This window comes from Furipterus horrens, unplaced genomic scaffold, assembly GCF_987537825.1.
Source record: "Furipterus horrens unplaced genomic scaffold, mFurHor1.1.pri manual_scaffold_4, whole genome shotgun sequence".
NCBI lineage: Eukaryota > Metazoa > Chordata > Mammalia > Chiroptera > Furipteridae > Furipterus > Furipterus horrens.
Window position 1 is genome coordinate 176,130,265 of NW_028327174.1, and position 23,380 is coordinate 176,153,644.

General features: G+C 40.5%; 1 long non-coding RNA gene across 3 annotated transcripts; it reads right to left on the minus strand.

The window, feature by feature from the left end:
- Positions 1–13,938: 13,938 nt before the first annotated feature.
- LOC150013432 (uncharacterized) lies at positions 13,939–23,311 on the minus strand. 3 transcript variants are annotated; one of them, XR_016510811.1, is made up of 3 exons: positions 23,252–23,311; positions 19,153–19,445; positions 13,939–14,189 (listed from the first exon to the last, which is right to left on the minus strand). It is a non-coding gene; the product is annotated as an uncharacterized LOC150013432 (long non-coding RNA). The 3 variants fall into 3 exon arrangements; XR_016510810.1 differs by lacking the exon at positions 23,252–23,311 and adding an exon at positions 21,818–21,900; XR_016510812.1 differs by lacking the exons at positions 13,939–14,189; positions 23,252–23,311 and adding exons at positions 17,632–18,121; positions 21,818–21,900.
- Between the last annotated feature and the right edge of the window lie 69 nt (positions 23,312–23,380).

Sequence of the window (23,380 nt, forward strand, 5' to 3'; positions counted from 1 at the left end):
ACTTTTAAAAACATAAATAAATGTTGCTATTAGCTCCTACATTCCCTCCCCAGCTATATAAGAGTAGCATTGTTTCATCTCTCTCCATTCTACTGAGAGGTTTCCCCTTCTTGCTCATAATTCCCTCCAGAGAGTTACCCACAGATGGGTCTCTACAAGAGCATTCTCCAAGGGGGTCAGTCCTGTGCTTTTTCTCTCATTAAATAAAACCAAACAAAAAACAAAACAGCAAGGAATAAGTTTGTGCTGGTCACAGTGTCTGCTGGGGGAGCAGTCAGTGTACAGTGAGGCTTTCAGTGGAAACAGCTGCAGGCCTCTTGCTTTCCCCACATCCTCAAATACCAGAGCCACTTGTCCATAGGCCTCTGTCAGCCTGGGTGCACCCAAGGAGCATGGCAGCAGCAAACCACACAGAGGAACCTCATAGTCTTCATTTTTAGTCACAGTAGAACCTCATAATGGCAAAGATTGTTGCTCATGCCAACAGGCCTTTAGTGCCTGTTATGAGTCAGGTCCTGTGCTTGCAACTGGGGGTAAGAGATGAGTCAGATGTGCTGCCTGTCCTTGGGCAGTCTAGTGGGAGGAATAGACTCATGTGTGTCATACACAGGATGTGTTATGCCAAAGCCTGCACAGTGTTTGGTCACAGATAATGGATTTCTTCAGTCTGTCTGAGGGCTCAGGGTATGCTACTCAGAGGAGATGAGATTTAAATGGAATCTTAACAGGAGTATAGGAATTCCCCAGGGGAGATAAGAGTGTGTGTGTATGTGTGTGTGTGGGGGGGTGCATTTCAGTGGGGAGCCTCAAGTACAAAGGCACAGAGATGTGAGTGGACACCTCGATTCTGGGTAATGGGAAAGCTGGAGCATGTGCTACACACCAGGGAGTGGAAAGACCTGAAACCAGAAAGCTAGTTGGAGGCCCAAGGAGCAGGCCTTAATGATGTCATGAGGAGCCACAGAAGGGTTATAGGGAGGAGAATGCCATAATCAGGTAAGGTTCTTAGAGCATTTAGGTGGTACTGCAGGGGCTGTGTGGGAAAGGAGAGAAGATAAATTAACTGAAGATATTGAAGGAAGGTGCAGATTCTAGAGAGATTTGGGAGATAGAATCGATAGATCTTATTGTGAGAAATTCTAAGAGCTTTTGACACAGGAAATTAAAAGAGAAAGAGGCAGACTGAAAATTTAGTGAGGGCCCACAGGTAAAATTACAAAGGATCTTGCATCAAACAAATCAGACCTTGATTCCAACTTCTTGACTGACTGGCCAAGATGGCCTATGTAATGTTTGTGGACAGGAAGTCAAATCCTTTTATTCCAAATTATTTTTACAGCTACAAAGATGGATTCAGCATATATGGCTAGCTGGGCCAATGTTTCGCTTTCCTTCTTCCCTCCTGCCCCACACCTTAGCCCCAAAGCTAATTGCGTTGTCAAGGAGGATGCCTTCCCCAGATAGAAAAAGGAACACATCGTGGTTAAGGATTGACAAATAGCTGTACTGGAATCTCCATACTAAGTCTTCTCTAGGTTCACGCATTATCACTAAGAACTGCATGGCTCCGAATGCTCTGTTGCCTAAAGCATACTGTTACAGACACACTGTGGGACAAATTCCCAGAAGAACTGGCATTTGAGCTGGGTCTTGAAGGAAAGCAAAGGAAAAATAGAGTATTCTAGAGAAGAACTGTCCCATAGAACTTTCTTCAGTGATGGAAATGTTCTTCTCTTCTACCCAATATGGTAGCCACTCGTTGAATGTGGCTATTGAACACTTGAAATGTGGCTAATGTGACTAAGCCACTGATTTTTTTTAAACTTAATTTTTATTCATTAGCCACCTCTAGCTAGTGACTACTATATTGGACAGCACAGCTCTGCAACCCACTGAGCATGCCCAGATTTTTCTCTGCCTGCTCATTCTTTTCTCTCTCTCTTTCAAATAATAAGAGAAAGTTTATTTAGAAAGTTACGGAGATAGTAGAAGTCAGCCAGCTGGGCTGTGTAGGCTCAGGAAACAAGTCACAGAGGCAGAAGAAGGGCCCTTGGAGCTTAGGAGAGAGAAAGGCAAAGGAAACACACCTTGGGGAAGAAGAGGGGAAAGGGAAAGGCATGGGCATGCTCCCTGAGGAGAATGCTCACGCATGCTCATTCTTTGCTTCGTTCTCCTTGTGACTCTTGCTTATCTCCTCTTCTGCCTAGTCTCTCCAGTTTCATTTACTGATTGGCTATCTTCCAATATTGCTTCTGTTTCCTGGTTATTGATTTCCCCTCTTTCTCATCACAGCAGAACCCTGGACTTCTTCCAATGGCTCATACCTTCTTACCTCCCAACCTGTGCTAGTGTGTGGGCCTGGATAAAGTAGCTTCGCAGAATCCTGTCCTGGCACATCTGGACCTTCAATAGGTCTTATTCACTCCCTCCTTTCCTTCCCTTGGTTTCTTTTCCAGGCCACTTTAACCAGCCAGTTAGTAACGTGGAATATTCATTGATGTTTTCCCTCCCTGACAACTTGAGTTAGAAGAAAGAACAGCTGAGAAGGAAGTGTGTATATTGGGGGTGGGGAGGGAGGGTTATAATTGGTTGAATGAATGCTTTGATTTGGGGTCTCTAGTAGTAAGTGAAGGGTTCCATCCAGAGGTCTTTTTCTGTCAGATGTTTTTTAACTTTGATTTATATAAAGTGAGGAATGTTGATAGATTGATACATTTGTGGATTGGAAGGATTGGTTCAGGATACTAAAGAGCTCATGACAGGCCAAAGCATTGGGCCAAATTGAACATGATGAAATGTAATGATGATAAATCTCAGACCCTGTATTTGGGTGAAAATGGCTATTTGCCTAAATATCAATATATGATTTAGAAGACTTGGTTGTTTTAGCTGATCATGAATCAGTGCTGGATAACAAGGTTATACATACTCTTGGAAAGCACCAATAGAATCATATCCAACAAGAGTGTTCATATTCAAAAGAGACCTGCTCGTTTCCACACTGATCAGACCACACCTGGATCAGTTTCAGGTTCTGAGCACCTCGCTTTAAAAAGGGGGGAGACTTTGACAAACCGAGTGACCACAGTGACAAAGGGACTGGCAACCATATTAGGACCTGGGGCAATCAAACCTTACAAGAACAGACCATGGGGACAGGGTCTTTTTCCTCAATCTTCGAAGAGCAGTCACAGAGCAGAGAGCAGACATCTCCAGAGGGCAGAGCAAAGACAAATGAATGAAAATTCTGGCGGATTTCAACTCAGTATGAGAGAAATGTTTCCAGTTTCCAGAACTGTGATTTTGGCAATTTAAGCTGCAGAGGCAGAGTTTAGTAGAGACCCTGGAGGAACAATGTGAAACATGCCCAAAAGTCAGTCTGCTCAAATATTGATTGTCTCCACAGTGATGGATAGTCCATTCAAAATGTGTAGGCTTTCTACTTGCTCACCCCAGTTAGCTTACAGGTTCTATATTAAGTGTCAGACTCTTCTCATTCCAGCTCAGCGTTCAGATGAAATAACCTTGGGTCTTTGCATGTAGGAAACACGTTTCAAGCACAGAACCTCTAGCACCAAACAGAATGGCAACATAATTTTAGCTCCAGAGCAAAATGGGTTTCATAATAGTGTCAGTATGACATGCACATTAGCATTTGAATATGCTGGATAATAAGTGTGCTAATTTCTCTGAGAAGAACACTTGAAGAATGAAATAAGCTGGGATCATGAGAGGAGAAAGGGGCTAGCAATTTATGGCACCACTGCTGCTTGATGTTCAAAAGCACATGACGTACCTCATCACCGGTAGAAGATAATTACTGTGATTATAAAATGTAATAATAATAGTGGCAGGAAGTGATCAGAATTTCATTGGAAATAAGTTTGTGATACAGTTTTCTTTTACCACATTCAGATTTATTACTAATAAATTAGAATTGGACCCTGCTTGGTTGTTTGGTTCCTTCACAGTTTAAATGTGAACCCATAACTATATTACTGATCTCAACTTTGCAGACAGTTTTCATGGGAGATGAGATGCCAGGATGGAGAGGCCTCACATTGCACACGGGGACATGGTAGTCACTTTGTGCTGGAACAGAAGCTGTAATGAGGAGCTGGTGCCCCATGCCTTGGGTGACCTAGACCAACAGTCCTCAAAGTCTGGTCTGCAGACCTCTCAGGGATCCTCATACTCTTTCAGGGGGTCCCTAAGATCTTTTAAAATTATTCTCCTAAGATGTCATTTGACTTTTTAACAGTATTGAAAGATGCTATGGCTTGTATCATTCAATTTATATGCAATGTCCAGATTAGGCAAATCTATAGAGACAGAAAGCAGATACACAGTTGTCAGGGACAGGGGAGGCCAGAAGGTGGAGTGATCATGTTCTGAAACTAGGTAGTGGTGGTGGTTGCACAACACTGTACATGTACTAAATGCCACTGAATTGCATGCTTTAAAATGGTTAAAATGGTGAATTTTATGTTATGTGAATTTCAACACAATTAAAATACAAAAAAGTAAAGGTTGCACATTGTACTAGATGAACAGTTCTTCCCATCCAGACTTGAAGCTGCCTGAGGGTTTTTCTAGAAGTTCTCTTTGCCAGGTCTTTCAATAGCTATAGTTCTTAAAGTAGTGAAACATTGTCCTTATTCCCCTCACATGCTAGTTCCTTTAAAGCTACTTCTTTGGACTTTGCCCAATGCTAGTTTCTCTACTTGAAATATCCTTTTCGTCAACTTAGAAAACTATACGTGTTCTTTGAAGCCCACCTACAATGACACTCCCTTGGTGAAATCTTTGTGGGCCTTCACTTCCAACCCCACCCCAGGAAGAACTGTCCCTTCCCCCATCTGGATTCTTACAGTGCTTTGATCATATTCTTTATATTATATTCCTGATATAAAATCTTATCACATTGGAACCACAATTAAATAGCACTTTTTGCTAATGTGTCTGTCTCGCCTAAAAGGTGATTCTTAAGAACAGGAGTATTTTCTTATTATCCCTAAAGGCAGTACACACAATACACACACAAACACACACACAAAGCTATCCAAATGTTGTGCTAATTAATAACTATGTTAAGTACTTTTAAAAAGGCTTTACAGACATTGACTCATTCGATCTTTATGACTTTATATACATTCTATAGATGCTTAAACTGAGGAAACAAAAACTTTAGGCCACGAAAAGATGTTAAAATACAAAACCACATGCTAGCATCTGGTATCAAACATGGCCCACGGCTGGTGCTCATTAAATGCCTGTTTCTTCTGACAAAAGAAAAAATAACTAATAATCTTAAGTGAATGAGATATATTCTTATGACTTGTTAAATGTTTCCATCTCTTTTGTAGACCTCATAGAGTGTTAAATAGGGCAGGGGAGCTCCAAGGTCATCCTGTGGAAGAAATATGGATGTGGAGCTTAAGGGGACAGATCAGGAGGAGGGAAAGAAGTTTCCCAGATGCAGAGGAGCAAATAAGTTAATCAAGAGAGAAAGGTTAGCTTAAGGTGATTATTCAGCCAGCACTTAGGAAACCCCCTACCCAGAAGAAAGGCCAGAGGAAGGCACAGTGCAGATGCCCCAGAGCATGCATTCTCAACAGCAGTATGCAGAGCTTCAAGTCAAAGGGCACTGCGAGGCTTCCCACAAAAACCAGCTGCAGCCCTGGCCAGGTTACTCAATTGGTTCAAGTGTCATCCCAATATGCCAAGATTATGGGTTCGATCCTGGGGCAGGGCATACACAAGAAGCAACCAGTCCAATAAATGCATAAATAAGTGGAATAACAAATCTCTCTCTCTCTCTCTCTCTCTCTCTCTCTCTTGCCCTGACCCACCCACCTTCTTCTCACTCTCTAAAAATCAATTAAAAAAAAAAAAAAACCAACACTAGCTGCAGTCTCTTGTTCCATCCCATCCAGAGAGCTCTCCCCAGAGGCAACTACTGCCAAGTCTTTTAGCTATTTCTCCTGATGTTTATCTGCATATTTGTAAATACATGCTTCTGCTGCTATTTCTTGACTTTTGCACTTCAGATGTTATCTGTTGACTTCTTACTATTAGAAGGTTGGAATTTAGCTCTCTGCTACCACTTCTAAAAGCCTAGTGGGCACTAGGTAACCAGAAACTGAGTGACCCATCTAAAAGGACGGCACCTGCTACTTTCAGCAGGTTATTGCCAGAAAACACAGCTCCATGTTGGCAGAATGGATCAAAGTATGTTCGTTTGTAAGTAACTAGAACACAACTGAAAAGCAATAAAACTCACACAAAAGTCCAAGGTTGGTTTGATTCAGCACAACACCAATGCCATCAAAGCTGACTTCAATGTGAGGTGGCTGCCAACAAAGGCTAGGGCTCCTCACCCATATCCAGACACATAAAGACCCCATCAGGAAGCCTCTTTCTTAGGAGCCCTAGCAAACCTCTGTTAACCTAGATTGGGTCATGTGTCTGTAGATTCTGTGGGGCTCCACTCAGACCCCTCTTCAGCGGGGACACACACATCTCTCAGCTGCTGGGAATATTCTTGCTCTCAGTCTCAGCAAGCCATTTCCCCAGAGGTTTTACATTCCCTCCCAACGCCAGTGCCTGGCTGATTGATGTGAGACTACAAATACCTGGCTCCTTTATTTCAGTTTGGGACACCTCTGAAGGTCCATGACTATGCTTGAGGTCCTGGTGGGGCCAGCTGAGGCTTTGGTTATAACTACTACATTGCAACTATTGTGGTGGTCAGCTTCTTTCCATGCTCACCCTGTCTTCATGTCCCCATGGGTGAATGACCCAAGAAGATTCCTCAACAAACTTCTGCATTCAACTCTCCATCTCAGATTCTGTTTCCAGTGAACCCAGTCTCTAAGATGATGCTCATTTCTGACAAGAGGTGAGACTATGCTGATGAATTAGGACTAGTTTGCATGCCCAGCCCTAGAACCGGGGGGTGGGATCAGCCTTTCCCAAAGCACATAGGCTGAGCCAAGGGGGATGAGGATTGGTACAGAACTTCGAATCATTTTTAAAAAAGAAAAAAGTCATATTGGGGAGGTAACTACACAGATCTTTTGATCTTTCAAGAGAAGTCAAAGATGGTTTATGTAAAAAGTTTCATGATGTTTTAATGCTGGAAACTAATTGAGATATTTTTAAATGCTATAAAGAGTCAACCATACATGGTCCATTACTGATCCACATTTCAGCAATTTGCAGACTTGGCCAGAGGGAATACTAGTGTAGTTTGCAGCACAGAGAGCAAAGCTAGGACTAATAGCTATATGAAGTCAAGATTTCAGCTCATCCTAAGGAACAGTTTCATAATGATTTGAGCAATACAAAAATGGAACAACACATTTGAAGAGGAGGTGAGTTCCTTGGCACCAAAGTTTATATTTTGAGTCTTGTAAGAATTTAAACAATATGATCTTTGAGGCCCTACTCACTGATAGCCATATAAAGTCCCATATATTCATAAAATGTCATTGATGTGCCCTCAGCCTGAAATCAATGGCAAGCAGCATCAGGATTGTGCCAATAATACAACTGAAACAAGTTTTAGTTTCCTTTTCCCAGAATATACACTCCACGTGACTCATCACTTTCAGATAGTTACTTTAATACCAAAGGAAATAAAAGGTAAAAATATAATCATGGAATTCACGGCTCTGCTCTTGCCTTGGCTATAAAAATGCCACTAGCAAATCCTTTACAAATATCACATCATGATAACTTCTGTTGCTTAGAAATTAGCATTATAGTCTGGTATGTCAGAGCTGGAAGCATCTCAAAGATCATGCAGTTTTGCTCCTTCATTCAACAGAAGACACAGAGAGGGAAGGGACCCACTGAAATTAAACAGAGTTGCCAGCACCAGGATCCAAAGCTTTTTACTGTCAGAGCAGAGTTCTCACTGCCACCCAGGAAGACCATTTTTGTCACTAGGCTGAAACAATCCCCTACTGTCCAGCTATCCTGGAGTGACAGGACTTCTGGGTTCACAAACTTTGAAGATTCTCACCGATGGGAGGTAGCCAGTCTCTGGTCCCCATTCCCTTTCAGCAGCCTACAATGCCTAATCTACAGGGATAGTTTATTTGATTCTGTTCCTGAACAGCCTGCTGAGGCTGTTGTAGAAAGAAGTACCTGGCTGTCTGGTGACAGTCATTCCCTGGTAACTCCATGCTTTCAACTTTTCACAGAAACATATCTGAATAAATGGGAAATTAGGAATCTGATAAATGTTTGTTTATGCTTCATTTCTGTTTTGAAAAGGTAATATGTTCACATAATTTTTTTAAAAAAAGTTATACTCTAAAAGTTTCACTCCCACTTCTTCCCCGATTCCATTTACCCTCTCTTACAGGTGATTTATCTCATTAACTTCCTGTGAACCATCATAAGAAAATTGAAGCCTATTCCTCTAATTCTCAAACAGTCTGGTAGGGCGGGGATATTTATTCATCCTCATTTTACCTATGTGGAAACTGAGACTTAGGAAGTCTCAGTAAGTGAAAGAATGAAAAATGAACCATGTCCAAAGTCAGTGTTCTTTCCACAATGTCACTGCGCCTTTAAAAAGTCCCCCAGTGTGTGGTAAGAGCTTAGCTACCAGGAGCAGGATGAAGCGTCCAGTGGGCCTGAAAGACAGGCCGAGCCACTGAGCCAGGGCTCCTTAAACTTCCTCATGGACAGAGCCCGCAAAGGGCCCGATAGTCCAGGCTGTGAAGACAAGAGGGACTCAAGAGGCAGATGGCCTGCTCTTGTCACTGCTTCTTCATCTCATTTAATCTGTCACAAAGCTCTATCAGGTCTTTCTCTTCTCACAGAAAAAAACAAAAACAAAGACAAACAAAAAACTTTGATCTAATCTTCTATTACCTCAGGTGTGGGTTATTGTCACAGGCATTTAATGAGTTTCCTGGTGCAGAAGTAGCTTTAACTAAATGAGCATGTATCACATCCAGTTTCCATTTATAGCATGTGTGTAAATTATGCTGATCCTTTAAAAAGCCTAGTATTTTGTCCTTCAACTCCACATAGTAGAAACAACCCCATTAAGTGTGTTATGAAAAGGGTCACACAAAGACATGCTCCAGCTCCAAAACAAGGCTGGTCTCTCTCTCTCTTCCTTCCTCTCTAAAATCAATCAATGAATCAATCAACCAATTTTTTGAAACAGTGGCTGCCTAGTAGCCCCTTGCTATCTCTCAACTTCTCGATAAAACAGCTGACAAAGTAGGGAAATGAGGAATCGCCCAACACTGTGCAAGATCTGAGAGAAATGTAATGCCAGAGTCTCAGCAACATCTCTACACTTTTAAAGTGCATAGTGTTGCAACTGCATTAAGGAAACCGGACCCATTTTTGAGCTCATATACCCATTTTCATTCCATGAACAGACTGCTTACAAGAAAAGGTAGGAGGGCCCTGAGCCCCTCCCATACCAGGTGTCCTCTGCACCCTGGGGACGTTCAGCTCTTTGGGAACAGAGCGATCTCTGAGGCAGGCAGAACACCTTTGCCCGGCATCCACGCCCACCATCAGGAGCCTCCTCTGCAAGCTTGCTTGCTTTTAAGTTTTTTTTCCTTTCTCAAAATGTTATTTAAAAATTTTTTCAATTGCAATTGACATTCAATATTATATTAGTTTCAGGTGTATAGCATAATGGTTAGACATTTACGTAATTTACAAAGTGATTCCCCCCCATAAGTCTAGTACCTGCCTGACACCATACATAGTTGTTATAATATTATTGACATTTCCTCAGCTGTACTTTACAGCCTCATGACTATTTTGTAACTGCCAATTTCTACTTCTTAATTCCTCCACCTTTTTCACGCAGCCCCCAATCCCCATTCCTATCTGGCAACCATCAGTTTGTTCTCTGAATCTGTGAGTCTGTTTCTGTTTTCTTTGTTTGTTTATTTTTTTTTTTAGATTCCACATGTAAGTGAAATCATATGGTATTTATCTTTCTGACTGTCTTATTTCACTCAGCATAATACCCTCTAGGTCCATTCATGTTGTCACAAATAGTAAGATTTTATTTTTTTTAATGGTCAAACATTACATATATGTACCAAATCTTCTTTATTCATTCCTCTATCAATGAACACTTAGGTTGCTTCCATATATTGGCTATTGTAAACAATGCTTTAATGAACATAGGGATGCATTTACCTTTTCAACTTAGTGTTTTGAATTTCTTTGGATAAATATCCAGAAATGGGATTGCTGGGTCATACGGTAGTTCTATTTTTGAGGAACCTCCATACTGTTTTCCACAGTGGCTGCACCAATTTGCATTCCCACTAACAGTGCACAAGGGTTCCCTTTTCTCCACATCCTCGCAATACTTGTTTGTTGATTTATTGTTGATAGCTATTCGGACAGATGTGAGGTGACCTCATTGGGATCTGAGTTTGCATTTCTCTTATGACTAGTGACATTGAGCATCTTTTCATAAGTCTATCAGACATCTGTATATCCTCTTTGAAGAACTGTCTATTCTGGTTCTCTGCCCATTTTTTTAAACATTGTTTTTGGTGTTAAGTTGTATGAGTTATTTACATTTTGGGGGTATTGACTCCTTATCAGATGTATCATTGGCAAATATCTTCTTCCACGTAGTAGGTTGTCTTTTCATTTTATTGATGGTTTCTTCTGCTATGAGAAAACTTTTTAGTTTGATATAGTTTCATTCATTTATTTTTTCTTTTGTTTCCCCTGAGGAGACATATACCAAAAAAATTGCTAAGAATGATATCAAAGAGTTTATTGCCTTTATTTTCTTCTAGGAATTTCATGGTTTCAGGTCTTACATTTAAGTTTTTAATATATTTTGAGTTTATTCTTGTATACGGTGTAAGAAAGTGGTCTAGTTTCATTTTTTCTACATATATCTACCCAAGTTTCACAATATCATTTGTAGAAGAAACTGTCTTTACTCTATTGGGTATTGATTTACAGTGATCCCTCACTTATCGCAGGTATTACGTTCCAGACCGCCTCCTCCCTGCGAAGTAGGAACCTTACATTTATTCTACACTCTTAAACCTAGGTAACTTTAACAACATATGTATACAGTACCGCAAAATCCCGCGATATAGTAAAAAATCCGCGATAAATAATTAAATATAATATTTTTAAAAATCCCCGCGATACAGTGAGGCCGCGATAAGTGAACCATGATATAGCAAGGGACTACTGTAATTTCATTTGTTTCAGAGTAATGGATGGACAGAATTCTAAACACCAAATAGAACCACTTCAGAACTGGTCGCCAAAACAGCGACCCATTCTCCAGAGACAGCAATTTCAATTCCATTAGCCTCTGCCTCTAGTGTTTATTTCCTTTTATATAAATAATGTGGTTATACTATTTTTATGTTTTTATTAATTTTAGACATTAACAGCTAATATTAACTACTGACTTCCTACTATGAAAAGTAAGAATTTGGCTCTCTTACACTCTCCCTCCCCCACAGCTTTGATGTTCCCTAACATGCGGTATTGGTTATTTGTCACTGTGATAACACCGTGTCTACAGATGAGCCATATAACTTAGTGTAAATATATTTCTTGTGCAACTTCTTATTTTTCCTGGAGTTAAGGATTATCTCTTTTTGTTGTTTATTATTCCTGTAAAGTCACCTCTCAGTGTGGTTACAAGGGTGGCAATCTTCATTTTTATTTTCCAACTTCCTCTGCCCTCTTGTTCCACCTGCTTTGGGTTGCGCCCCTGGCCTACTGTACAGCTACCCTAGTGGAAGTGTAATCTCCAGCAGCTTCCTGAGAAAGGCTCCATGGAAGGCTAATATTTTGAGATCTTGAGTGTCTGGAAATATTTTTATTCTACTCTCACTCTTGAATAATAGTTTGGTTGCTTGATAAGTTCTGAAAGGAGGATCCTTTTCCTCAGAATTTCCCCAGGAGGCATTAATTAATTGGTTCACTGTCTTCCAGTTTCTTTTGTTCTATTGAGAAGTCCCATGCTATTTTGATTTTTGATCCTTTGATTATGACCTTTTTTCTCTTAGGACAGTTTTAGTATCTCTGGTTTTCTGAAATTTCATTATAATGTATCTTGGTGGGCTGTTTCAATCTGGAAATCCAGAAGAATTGTGTTGTATTATTGTTTGATAATTTCATCCTTTCCGGTTATAGGTACTGAAAATACTGGCAATTGGGGGGTCTCACGGTGGAAATGCCAGCTTGCTTCCTGATCACCATTCAGCAATGTCCACTAGTCTCTAAGACCTACTGGTGCACAAAGAGTTTCCAGTCACCATTTTAGTGCCTCGCTCGTAAATACAGATACTCATGGATGACTCTGAAAAGTCTCTAACACAAGGGCCAGAAATCTGAGTTAGTAAAAAGGAACATGGAGAAGATGGAGGCCATTCAGATATCAGAATAAAATTTTATCTCCTCAAAGATAAAAGAGATGTTACATCAATGAAATAAAAACAAGATGCTATGAAAAATGAACAAGTATAAAGAACATGAAAGAGCCTTTGGAAATTAAATTATTGTAACTAAAATGAAACAGATTTGGTTACCTTAGATACTTTCTCTTAATGCAGTCACTTTCCCCAGAAAAGAATCCTCCAATCTCTTGACCTTGGAGATTAGCTATTAGCATTCTGGAACTAAGTTGGTGGCAGGGAATTGGAGGGATATCTCACCATTTTGGGATGTAGACTACCACTTTATTCCCTCCATTTTATCTCTTCCCTCTTTCTTGAACTCCAATTAGTTAAGTATTGGACCTCCTGGACTGACCCATTAATTTTATTTTTCCTTTACCCGCAATAATTTCTTTATCTTTTTGTTCTACCTCCTGAAAAAAATTCCCTCAACTTCATCTTTAAGCTCTTTTAAGGGTTTGGGGTGTGTGTGTGGAGATAAGCATGTAAGTTAAATTTATCATGACTAACCAGATATCCTTCTGATATCATTAAACACCTAGACCGATAGGATATTCTTTGAGGGAAAGAGAAGTAGGAAATGGGGAGGGAGATAAATGAGAGGGGGGGTAGCATAGGATTAGTGGTGGTACTGTGTATCCTGAATGGTATGTTCTCCACTTCTTAAGGTTAATGGAGAGGCATCCTCATCTGGACCTTGTGTCTCTGAGTCCAGAACTGTTCTGAGCCCATTTCTCCAGAAAGTAAACTTCTTGTTTTCTGCCCTTCGTCTACTGATCCATTTTCTAAATTCTCCCAGATGGGTATTGGTAAGGGTATAGACAAATAAATGAACAAGCAAAACAGAGATGGAGGTCCAGAAATAAATTTAAGAATATGTAAGAACTTAAGTCACATTTTATTTCATTGGGGAAAGATGGTTATTTAATACATAGTATTGGAACAACTAGCTAATCATTAAAAGTAAAGAAAACTAGAGATTTACCTCAAACCATACATTAAATTATTAGTCTATAGAAAGATTTCACATAAAAATGAAACCAGAAGTACCAGAGAAAAATATAGGTGAATATTGATATAATCTTGGAGTAGGAAAGGCCTTACTAAGCAGGGCATGAAAACAATAACCATAAAGATTAGGTTTAAAAAAAAAAAGATTTTATTTATTCTTAGGGAGAGGGGGTAAGGGAGGGAGAAAGAGAGGGAGAGAAACATCAATGTGTGGTTGCCTCACATACCCCTAAGCAGGGACCTGGCCTGCAACTCAGGTATGTGCACTGACTGGGAATTGAAACAGCGACCCTTTGGTTTGCAGGCCAGCATTCAATCCATTGAGCCACACCAGCCAGGGCAAGATTAGTTTTATCCTAAATAAAATTAAGATTTTTATCTTCATCACCCTCCCCAGTGTGTGATTGTATCCATCCCAGAATCAAAACAAGTGGGGAAAAATACTTTGAACATGTATATCAGACAAAGGGTAAACATTCTTTATACAGAGCACTTATTCAGAAATAATTTTAAAATACCAAGAGACAACTTAACAAAGAAATACAAATAGCATATAAATACCTAAAAAAAATTTAGCCCCATGAGACGGGCCCTGGCTGGGTGTTCAGTTGGTTAGAGTGTCATCCCGATACCCAAGGTTGTGGGCTTGATCCCTGGTCAGGACACATACAGGAATCAACCAATGAATGCATAAGTAAGTGGAACAACAAAATCAATCCATCTCTCTCTCTTTCCCATCTAATAAATGAAGAAAAATAAATAAAAATGAGATAGCACTATCAACTTACCTAATTAATTTTAAAAATTAGTTTTAGAGATATTCATATTTATAAAATTTACATACTTGACATATAATTTATATAAGATATAATTTATATTTATATCATTTATATTATGTATTTATATAGCATAAAGTTCATCCTTCTAAAGTGGACAATTGAGTAAGTTTTAATATATTCACAGAGTTGTGCAACCATCACCACTATCAAATTCCAGAGCATTTATTGCCCCAAAAAGAAACCCAATACTTATTAGCAGTCACCCCCCTTACTCCCATTCTTGGCAACCACTAAGCTACTTTCTGTCTCCATGGATTTCCCTATTTTAGACATTCCAGATAAATGGAAGCTTACACTATGTGGCCTCTTGTGTCTGGCTCCTTTCACATAACATTTTCCAGTTTCATTCATATTGTAGCATTTATGAGTACTTCATTCCTTTTATGGCCAAATATTGTATAAATGTATTGGTTTCCTATTTACTGCCATAACAAATTACCACAAATTTAGTGGCTTAAAACAACACAAATTTATTATCTTACAGTTCCATAGGTTAGAAATATGAAACAGTTATCACTGGGCTAAAATCAGGCTGCTGACAGTTTCATTCCTTTTTTAAAGATTTTATTTATTTATTTTTAGAGAGAGGGGGAGGGAAGGAGCAAGAGAGGGAGAGAAACATCAATGTGTGGTTGCCTCTTGCACACCCCTAACTGGGGAGGTGACTCGCAACCCAGAAATGTCTTGGCCATCTTCAATTGAGTTATTTGTCTCTTTGGGAATCGAACTGGTGACCCTGTAGTTCACAAAATGGCGCTCAATCCACTGAGCCAAACAGGTTTTATTCCTTTTTGCAGGCTCTATGCGAGAATTTGTTTCCTTCCTTTTTCGAGTTTCCAGAGGTCATCCACATTCCTTGGTTTAAGGCACCCTCCAAGTTCAAAGCCAGCACTGGTAGATTGAACCCTTATCAAGTCACATCACTCTGATCTCTTCTTGCACAGTCAAATGTCCCTCTTCTTTTCTCTTCTGCCTCCATCTTCAACTTTTGAGGACCTTTGGCCTATATGGATAATCCAGGATAATTTCATTTCAAGATTCTGAACCACATCTACATAATCCCTTTTGTCACCTACGGAATTTATTCACAAATTGCAGAGATTAGGGCACAGACATCTTTGGAGAGACATGATTCTGCTTACCTCATATATATACCACATTTTGTTTAAGCATTCATCAGTTGATGGACATTTGGGTTATTTCCATTGGGGTATTAGGAATAACGTTGTTATGAATGTTCCTATACAAGTTTTTGTGTGGATTTACATTTTCAGGTCTTTTGGGTATACAATTTAGTGGGTTTTAGTATATTCACAAAGTTGTGCAACCATATCATCACCATATAATTGCAGAATATTTTCATCACCCCAAAAAGAAAACCCATAGCCATTAGCAGTCACCTTCTATTCTCCCCTTCCTTCCAATTCTGACAACCACTACTTTGCTTTCTTACTCTATAAATTTGCCCATTCTGGACATTTCACATAAATGGAATCATATACTATGTGGCTGGCTTTCACGTCTGGCTTCTTTTCATTTAGCATATTTTTAAGTTTCATCCATGTTGTAACAGTGTCAGTACCTCATTTCTTCTTATGGATGAAAAAATTCCATTGTATGGATATATCACATTTTGTTTATCCATTCATCAGCTTATGGACATTCGAATTTTTTCCAATTTAAGGGAATCATAAATGCTGCTGCTATAAACATGGGTGTACAAATTCTGTATGAACATATATTTTCATTCTCTTGAGTTTATAACTTGGAGTGAAATTGCTGTCTCTGTTTAACTTTTTGAGGAACAGCCAAGCTGTTTTCTACAGCAGCTGCATCATTTTACATTTCCACCAGCAAAGCACAAAGGTTCCCATTTCTCTACATCCACACCAACACTTGTCCATTTTTATTACAGCCATCCTAGTGGATGTGAAGTGGTATCTCATGATGGTTTTGATTTGCATTTCTCTAATGCCTAATGATGTTTAGCTTCTTTTCACTTGCTTATTATTTGTATATCTTCTTTGAAGAAATGTCTTGCCCATCTTTAACTGGGTTATTTGTCTTTTTGTTATTGAGTTCTAACAGTTCTTTTATATTCTGTATACAACACCCTTATTAGATATATGATTTGCAAATATTTTCTCCCATCCATGCATTGTCTTACTTTTTTCTGTTCTTTTTATCCTCACGCAAGGGCATTTTTCCCATTACTTGTGGAGAGAAAGAGAGGAGAGGGAGAGAGAGAGACAGACAGACAGACAAGACAGACAGATATCGATTGGTTGCCTTCCCATACATGCCTGACTGGGGATCAAATCTGCAACCTGGGTTATGTGCCCTGACCAGGAATTGAAACTGCAACCTTTTAGTCTGTGGGACGATGCTCCAACCAACTAAGCCACACCTGCCAGGGCATCTTTTACTTTATTTATGGTGTCATTTGAAGCACAGAAGTTTTCCATTTTGATTAAGTCCAATATATCTCTTTTTTTCCCCTCTGGTGTGTTGTACTTCTGGGGTCTAAGAAATCTTTGCCAAATCCAAGGTCATGAAGATTTATTTCTGTTTTCTTTCAAGTCATAGTTTTAATTCTTATATTTTAGTCTATGATCCATTTTGAGTTAATTCTTGTATATGGTATATCGCTCCTCTGCATGTGGATATATAGTAGTCCCAGCCCATTTATTTAAAAGACTATTCTTTTTACATTGAATTATCTTGGCACCCTTAGGTTTTCAACCTTGTCATTAGTTGAAAACTGATTGATAAAAAAACTTTTAAAGAGAATACCTACTTTAGGCAAGGGTGAGTGGAAGCTTTACACAGTGTTAATGGGAGTATAAAAGCAGTACAGCCTCTGAAGTGCATTTTGCTATGCATATCCAAATTTGAAATATATATAACTGATTCAGGAATTATACTTCTAGGAATTTATTTCAAGGAGCCAACTGTAGAAAGGTGTTATGTACAATGATGAACAACTGGGAAAAACCTAAATGTCAATCAGTAGGAAACCAGGTGAATAAATTATGCTACATTGTACAGTGAAATATGATATGAACTTAAAAAATGATGAATTAGACTTATATTTATTGACTTGGAGAAATCCCTGTGACTTACTACCAGGTGAAAAATAAAAACATGTTACAAAGCACCATTTACAGTATATGCATTTATATATTTTACATATGAATATACATTCATAGAGACAGCTCAGAAAATACAAAAAAAATGTTAACAGTGGTTGCCACTACGTAATAGGATTTGGGCTTTTATTTTCTTCTTTATACTTTTTGGCATTGCATGAATTTGCTACATGAATATGTATTGCCTCTACATTCAGAAAAAGAAAAGCTATTTTCATTTTGTAGGAGAATGTGAAGCAATATATATTGTAGAGGACTATTCAATGGCATGGAAGTATGTTCATAATATATTGTCAAGTAAAAAAAAGCAAGCTACAGTATCATCCTGCTTTTGAAAAAAAATTAAAAATACAATATATATAGTATTTCTTAGGTACTATAGTTTTTTTTTTTTCACTACTTACTATTTCTGAAGTAAGGATGTCTCTTATAATCAATATGAATATTTAATGTATTGGGTTTCCTCCTTGCTGCCTCCCTGAAAAGCTGTTATTATTAATGAGATGATGCTTCTGGCAATCTGAGACTTGAGAAAGGGCCATATGTGTACAGAGAAAAGACTGGAGGAAGACACCAAAACCTGATCGGTGCATGCTTAGCGTTGAATTGAGATTTTAATTTTCTTCTCTTTGTTAAGCATAGTTTCCAAGGTTTTCTTTTTTAAGATTTTATTTATTTATTTCTAGAGAGAGGGGAAGGGAGGGAGAAAGAGAGGGAGAGAAACATCAGTGTGCAAGAGATACATCTATTGGTTGCCTCTCAAACACCCCCAACAGGGGACCCGGCCCACAACCCAGGCATGTGCCCTGATTGGGAATGGAACTGGCAACCCCTTGGTTCTCAGGCTGGTGCTCAATCTACTGAGTTACACCAGCCAGGGCCCTAGTTTTCTATAGGATATGCATAAATAGACATAAAAGGAACCTGGCTGTCCTGCTTTCCTTCTTTCTTTTTAAAAGATCCAATTAGGTTTATTAGGTGATTAATGAATCCGACAGCATCTCATCTAGCAACTAGAAGGGTGCTCCTGCCCTGCTTTTCAAGAAGTAGAGTGTGAGCCGTAACTGGTTTGGCTCAGTGCGTAGGCCTTTGTGAACACAAAGGTTGTGGGTTAGATTCCCGATCAGACCACATGCCTGGGTTGCAAGCCAGTTCCGCCCACCCCCGCTCCCCGCCATTGGGGGCATGCAAGATGCAACCCACAACTGAGAGACGTTTCTCCTCCTCTTTCTCCCTCCCTTCCTCTCTCTCTAAAATTAAGTAAATAAAATATATATTTTTTAAAGTAAATAAAAAAAAATGGTGAGGGTATCTGCGACTTTTGGCCTTTACCAAAATGAGACTAGCAAATCAGGGAACACATAAATTATGCCAGGAGTATCAAGAACCTAGAGAAAGGACTACCTTGCACGGCCACCAAGGGGCCTCTGGCGGGACTCGAGCTGGCAAAGCAAGCTCGGAAACAGATGGGAAAGTTCAGTCAGCAGGAGCAGGACTCTTGGATAGTTCTGTGTGGACAAGGAAATCCCTGTTATGTAGGAGAGTCCAGATGGTGGGAACACTGGCTAATTATGGAGGGGAAGCATATCCAACACTGTGGGGCCACTCAGATATTTTCCAGCCTAGCTCAGAAGCACAGTCCCAGTTCATGAAGAGAGACTATGGACTGCATGAAACAGAAAATGAGTCCACCCCTTTTAAGAGTCAACTTACGTTGGTTTGGGGTGAGCCCTTTTCTCAGTCAGAGGGGCACAGGAAATTAAGGACATGAAGCGGAGGTGGAGGACAGCAGAACTTCTATAGCCCTTGAGGAGGCCGGAAAGCTGTGGGCCTCTACTTAGGGTAAGGGAGGGACACTGGGGCTTGCAGTGACTGTGGCAGACACTGTGCCAGGTAGGAGCTTCACCCACATGATCATGTTTAATCCTCATAACAGTCCTGAGATGAGCAGCCTGAGGCTCAGAGAGGTTATGTAGTTTGTCCAAAAGCCTCATTAGAGTCTTTCTCTGAAAAGGGAAAAACATTGAACAAAGTTAATACTCATATTTATCATATTAACTCATTTTTTCATAATTGTAGGTGAAAAAAAACAAGTTTCAAAATAAATCTTATCTACCCTGGCTGGTGTGAATTGAGTGCCAGCCTGCAAACCAAGGGGTCGCCAGTTCAGTTCCTGGTCGGGGCACATGCCTAGGTTGTGGGCCAGGTCCCCGGTTGGGTGTGTGCGAGAGGCAACCACATATTGACGTTTCTCTCCCTCCCCTCCCCTCTCTCTAAAAATAAAATAAATAAAATCTTTAAAAGAAATCTTATCTGATCTTAAAATTCTTTTTTTAAAAAATTATATATAATATAGAAAAAAGCTGCAAGAATATACACCTTTAATGTGGGTGTATCTCAATGGTAGGAATTTAATTTTTAAATTTTATTTTCTGTGTTTTTTTTCTCCCCTGCTCCCCCCATACAATGAGCATGTAAATCTTCTTGAAGTGAAGAAAACAAAAAAGGTTTTTTAGAAGCAGTTGGTAGATCCAAGTATTGAAAATGAATTACGGTGAGACTTAATGACAGAGAAACCCAGATTCTTACTCAGCTAGGTGAATTCCACTTGGCTTCTCTGAGTCTGTTTCCTAAACATAAAAGGGGATTATAGTGTTGTCCCAGTGAGCTGCTGCCAGGATTAAGTGAAATGCAATATACATGAAAGTTCCAAGCATAGTACTTGGCATAAGGTTGGTACTTAATAAATATTAAACCTAATGTTGGTAGTCATAGCTCTTCCTTGCTGCCCCAGGAAGGCCCTATCACCTCTAAGCTGTTTCAGAGCAGAAAGGAACCTGGTTCCCTTGGCAAGGGCCCCATACTAGACCTACAACTGCCTACACACCTGACATCCTCCCCCCTGTTTTTACCATCCAGAGACTCACAGGATCTCATATCTTACCCAATTTTCATCTATTTGCCTCTCCCCCTCCCTTTGTCTCAACAATCTCAGCTGCCTAGATAGTATTCTTGAGTACATGCAACATTATTTTCAACATAACACATTTGCAGACCACTTATGTTCTAAAGATGGCCCAGGCTCCTACTCTCCATTTATGTCATCCAGAAATATTTGCGTGAGCTCAGTGTAGTTGAAATTTTAGATCCTTCAACTCCCCATGTGTTGTCTAACTGCTGTAACAGGTACACACTCCATGCTATGGAATGTCAGAGGGTAGATTTAGGAATGCATACACATGTATATAGCAGAGGGGAGTATGAATGGAAATGTTTAGTTTTTTTTTAAGTAATGATTTCTTCACCCTATATTATATATTAGCTTCATATATTGTCTTTACAAAAGAAAAAGGGGTGTCATTCTGCCAAACTGATTTCAAAGCCAGTTAAATCAATGCCTGAATTGGGCTGTTTCCTCTCATCTTCAGATTTATTAAAGTTTGTTTCCAGCCACAAAATCTGTGGAAGGTTTGGATCTTCTGATGATTTGACAAATGACCTGCTTGGTGCTGAGGCAATGGAGTGGAGAGCAGGTCCAAGGAGTTAACAAATTAGTGCTCGCCTCATTTTGGAGCTTATTGGAATACACACATATTCTGATTAACAGGCAGTTTTAAGGCTAAAAGGGGTGCCAAAACCAGGCATTACTTGATATTTTCATAACTTATTAAGCAAACACAAATGTCAATGGAAGTAAAAAGATTCACCCATAATTCAGACCCCCTAATAAATAAGCTGTTTTCATTTTTCCTTATTCCCTTCCAGCCCCTATTCAAATCCATATAGCTATGAACATGATAATAACCATGGATTAGATACAATTATATATTCGAGTTCTCTCTCACACCCAGATGCACACTTAGAATGATGTTAAGTTCAGCAATATTCCAAACCAGGGCACTGTGACAACAGCCCCTTCAAGGCTGTGGACTGACAGTCCAGTGGCAGATGTTGGCAGGGCAGTGAGACACACCCTGTTCTGCCTGTGTTATTTATGCCTCTGGCAGTGAAGCCCCTGACAAAGAAGCATGTCACTGGAACACATGCTCTTTGTTCACAGAGGTGCATGCCAGCACCGGCTGTGTCAGAAGGGACAGTACCGGGTCTGTAGTCTCTCCTCCTTTGGCTCCTTTGCTTTCTTTTTATTTGCTGCACATTGTGGCTATGGTTATTAATTACTTTGTAGCTTAATCTTATGAAACATTTATCTAGTGAGGAAAGAGTCCTTCATGCCTTTGAGTCGGGCAGAGAGGACAGGGTCCCAAGATCTGCCTGGTTTCTCACTAAGCATCAGTACCACCTCCCCCAAGAGCCACCAGGTTACCGCTCTCTAGCACAGAGCTCCCTGATCCAGGCTCCTTCACAATCTTCCCTTTACCTGCAAGATGGCACCTGAATGTTCTGTTTGGTACTAAAGGTCCTCTGCAAATGTTCCTGACCTCATGTTCCAAATCAGGCTCTCATTCTAGGACTCCATTCCAGTGAGGCTGATGGTGTAGCAGAAAAGATGGCAGACTTTGGAGTTAGAGCCATCAGGGTTTAAATCCTAGCTCCACCTCTTGTTGGCCATGCAGTTTAAGGTTCGATTCCTCATGTGTAAAATGATTAAAATATGATCTACTTCACAGGGTTGTCTTCGGATTCATTGAAACAGAACACATTAAGCTCTAAAAGTGCATGATCAGTTCCTGCTTGTTAGGTCATGGAACTGATGTGCTAGTTTTACGTAAAAGCCTTCATCTTATGGCCCCGCGGGTCTCATGACCTCACAGACCTCCCGTGGTGTCCTGAAAATACTTCCCTCATCCTTTTCTCCCGTCACAGAGATGTCTGCTAAGGTGAACATTTTAAATACCAGAGCTGGGAAACAACATACTAGAAAGTTTTTGCCTTTTTTCCATAGCCTTTTAAAAACTTCCTTTTACTTTGAAATTTTGATTAATTACATACTTTAAAAATGGATATAAGTGGTTTTGTTTGCCACAGGTAAAATGGAAGGGGGTGAGTCTTAAAGAAAACCTTAGGTTGATGCATAGAATTGTTTATTCACAAGTTGTTCCCAGTCTTTGGAGCCTTTTGTCTATATTAGAAGATGGCATCTGATTAGACACATGACGTATTTACTTACTTTAAGCTGAATATAAGCTTATATTCCTCTATGAGGTCTGCAAAGCAAACTTAGTGCTCTAACCCTGGCTCTCAGGGTGCTCTCTGAACCAGACCACTACAAAGGCTACCTGCCAAGCTTCACCCAAACCGAGACCATCAAGAATTCACACACCTCACAGGGGTCCCCTAAGGAATAATGGGATAAAAGTCTTCGGGAAAACTCTCTAAAACTCCAAGGCCTCATTAGAAATGCTAATTGCTGCCTTTCTAGCCTACATTTAAATGTTAGAAACCCAGGGAGATTCTACTGAACTCGGGGACGCTGGGCTCCTCTGTGGCTGGGGCAAGTGGCCGGAGCCGCCCAGCAAAGGCCGACTCCACCCGGTGCCACGAGGTACAACGCTCCGGAGGGGGTCCGCGTGGCCGTTCCATGACCACTCGGCCAAGGAGACGGCGAGGGTCGGGCTGTTGACCCATTCCGTGGGGAGCGGAAGGTGAACCCGAAAGCCGCAGGTCCCGCGCGCGCTCCCTTCACGTGTCCCGGCTTCGCGGGCGTCGGGCTGGTAGGTCGAGCATCCGCGGTCGAACCTGGCCTTACGGACCCCTGAAGCCGGACGTAAAGCCTCCCCCTAGCCCCTCCAGCAAACGCCCAAGCGCGGACCGAGACCCGCGTCCGGGAGCCGCGAGGTGGGACCCGGAGTACCTCAGCTCCGCGGGCTGGGAAGCCCCCAAGGAAGGTCTTACATCAGCCACCCCACGTGCAACCGGAGGGAGGGGAGGAAGTCGCTCCAGTCCCCAGGGTTGCGCCTTCCCCCCCCGCCCCCCACCCCCA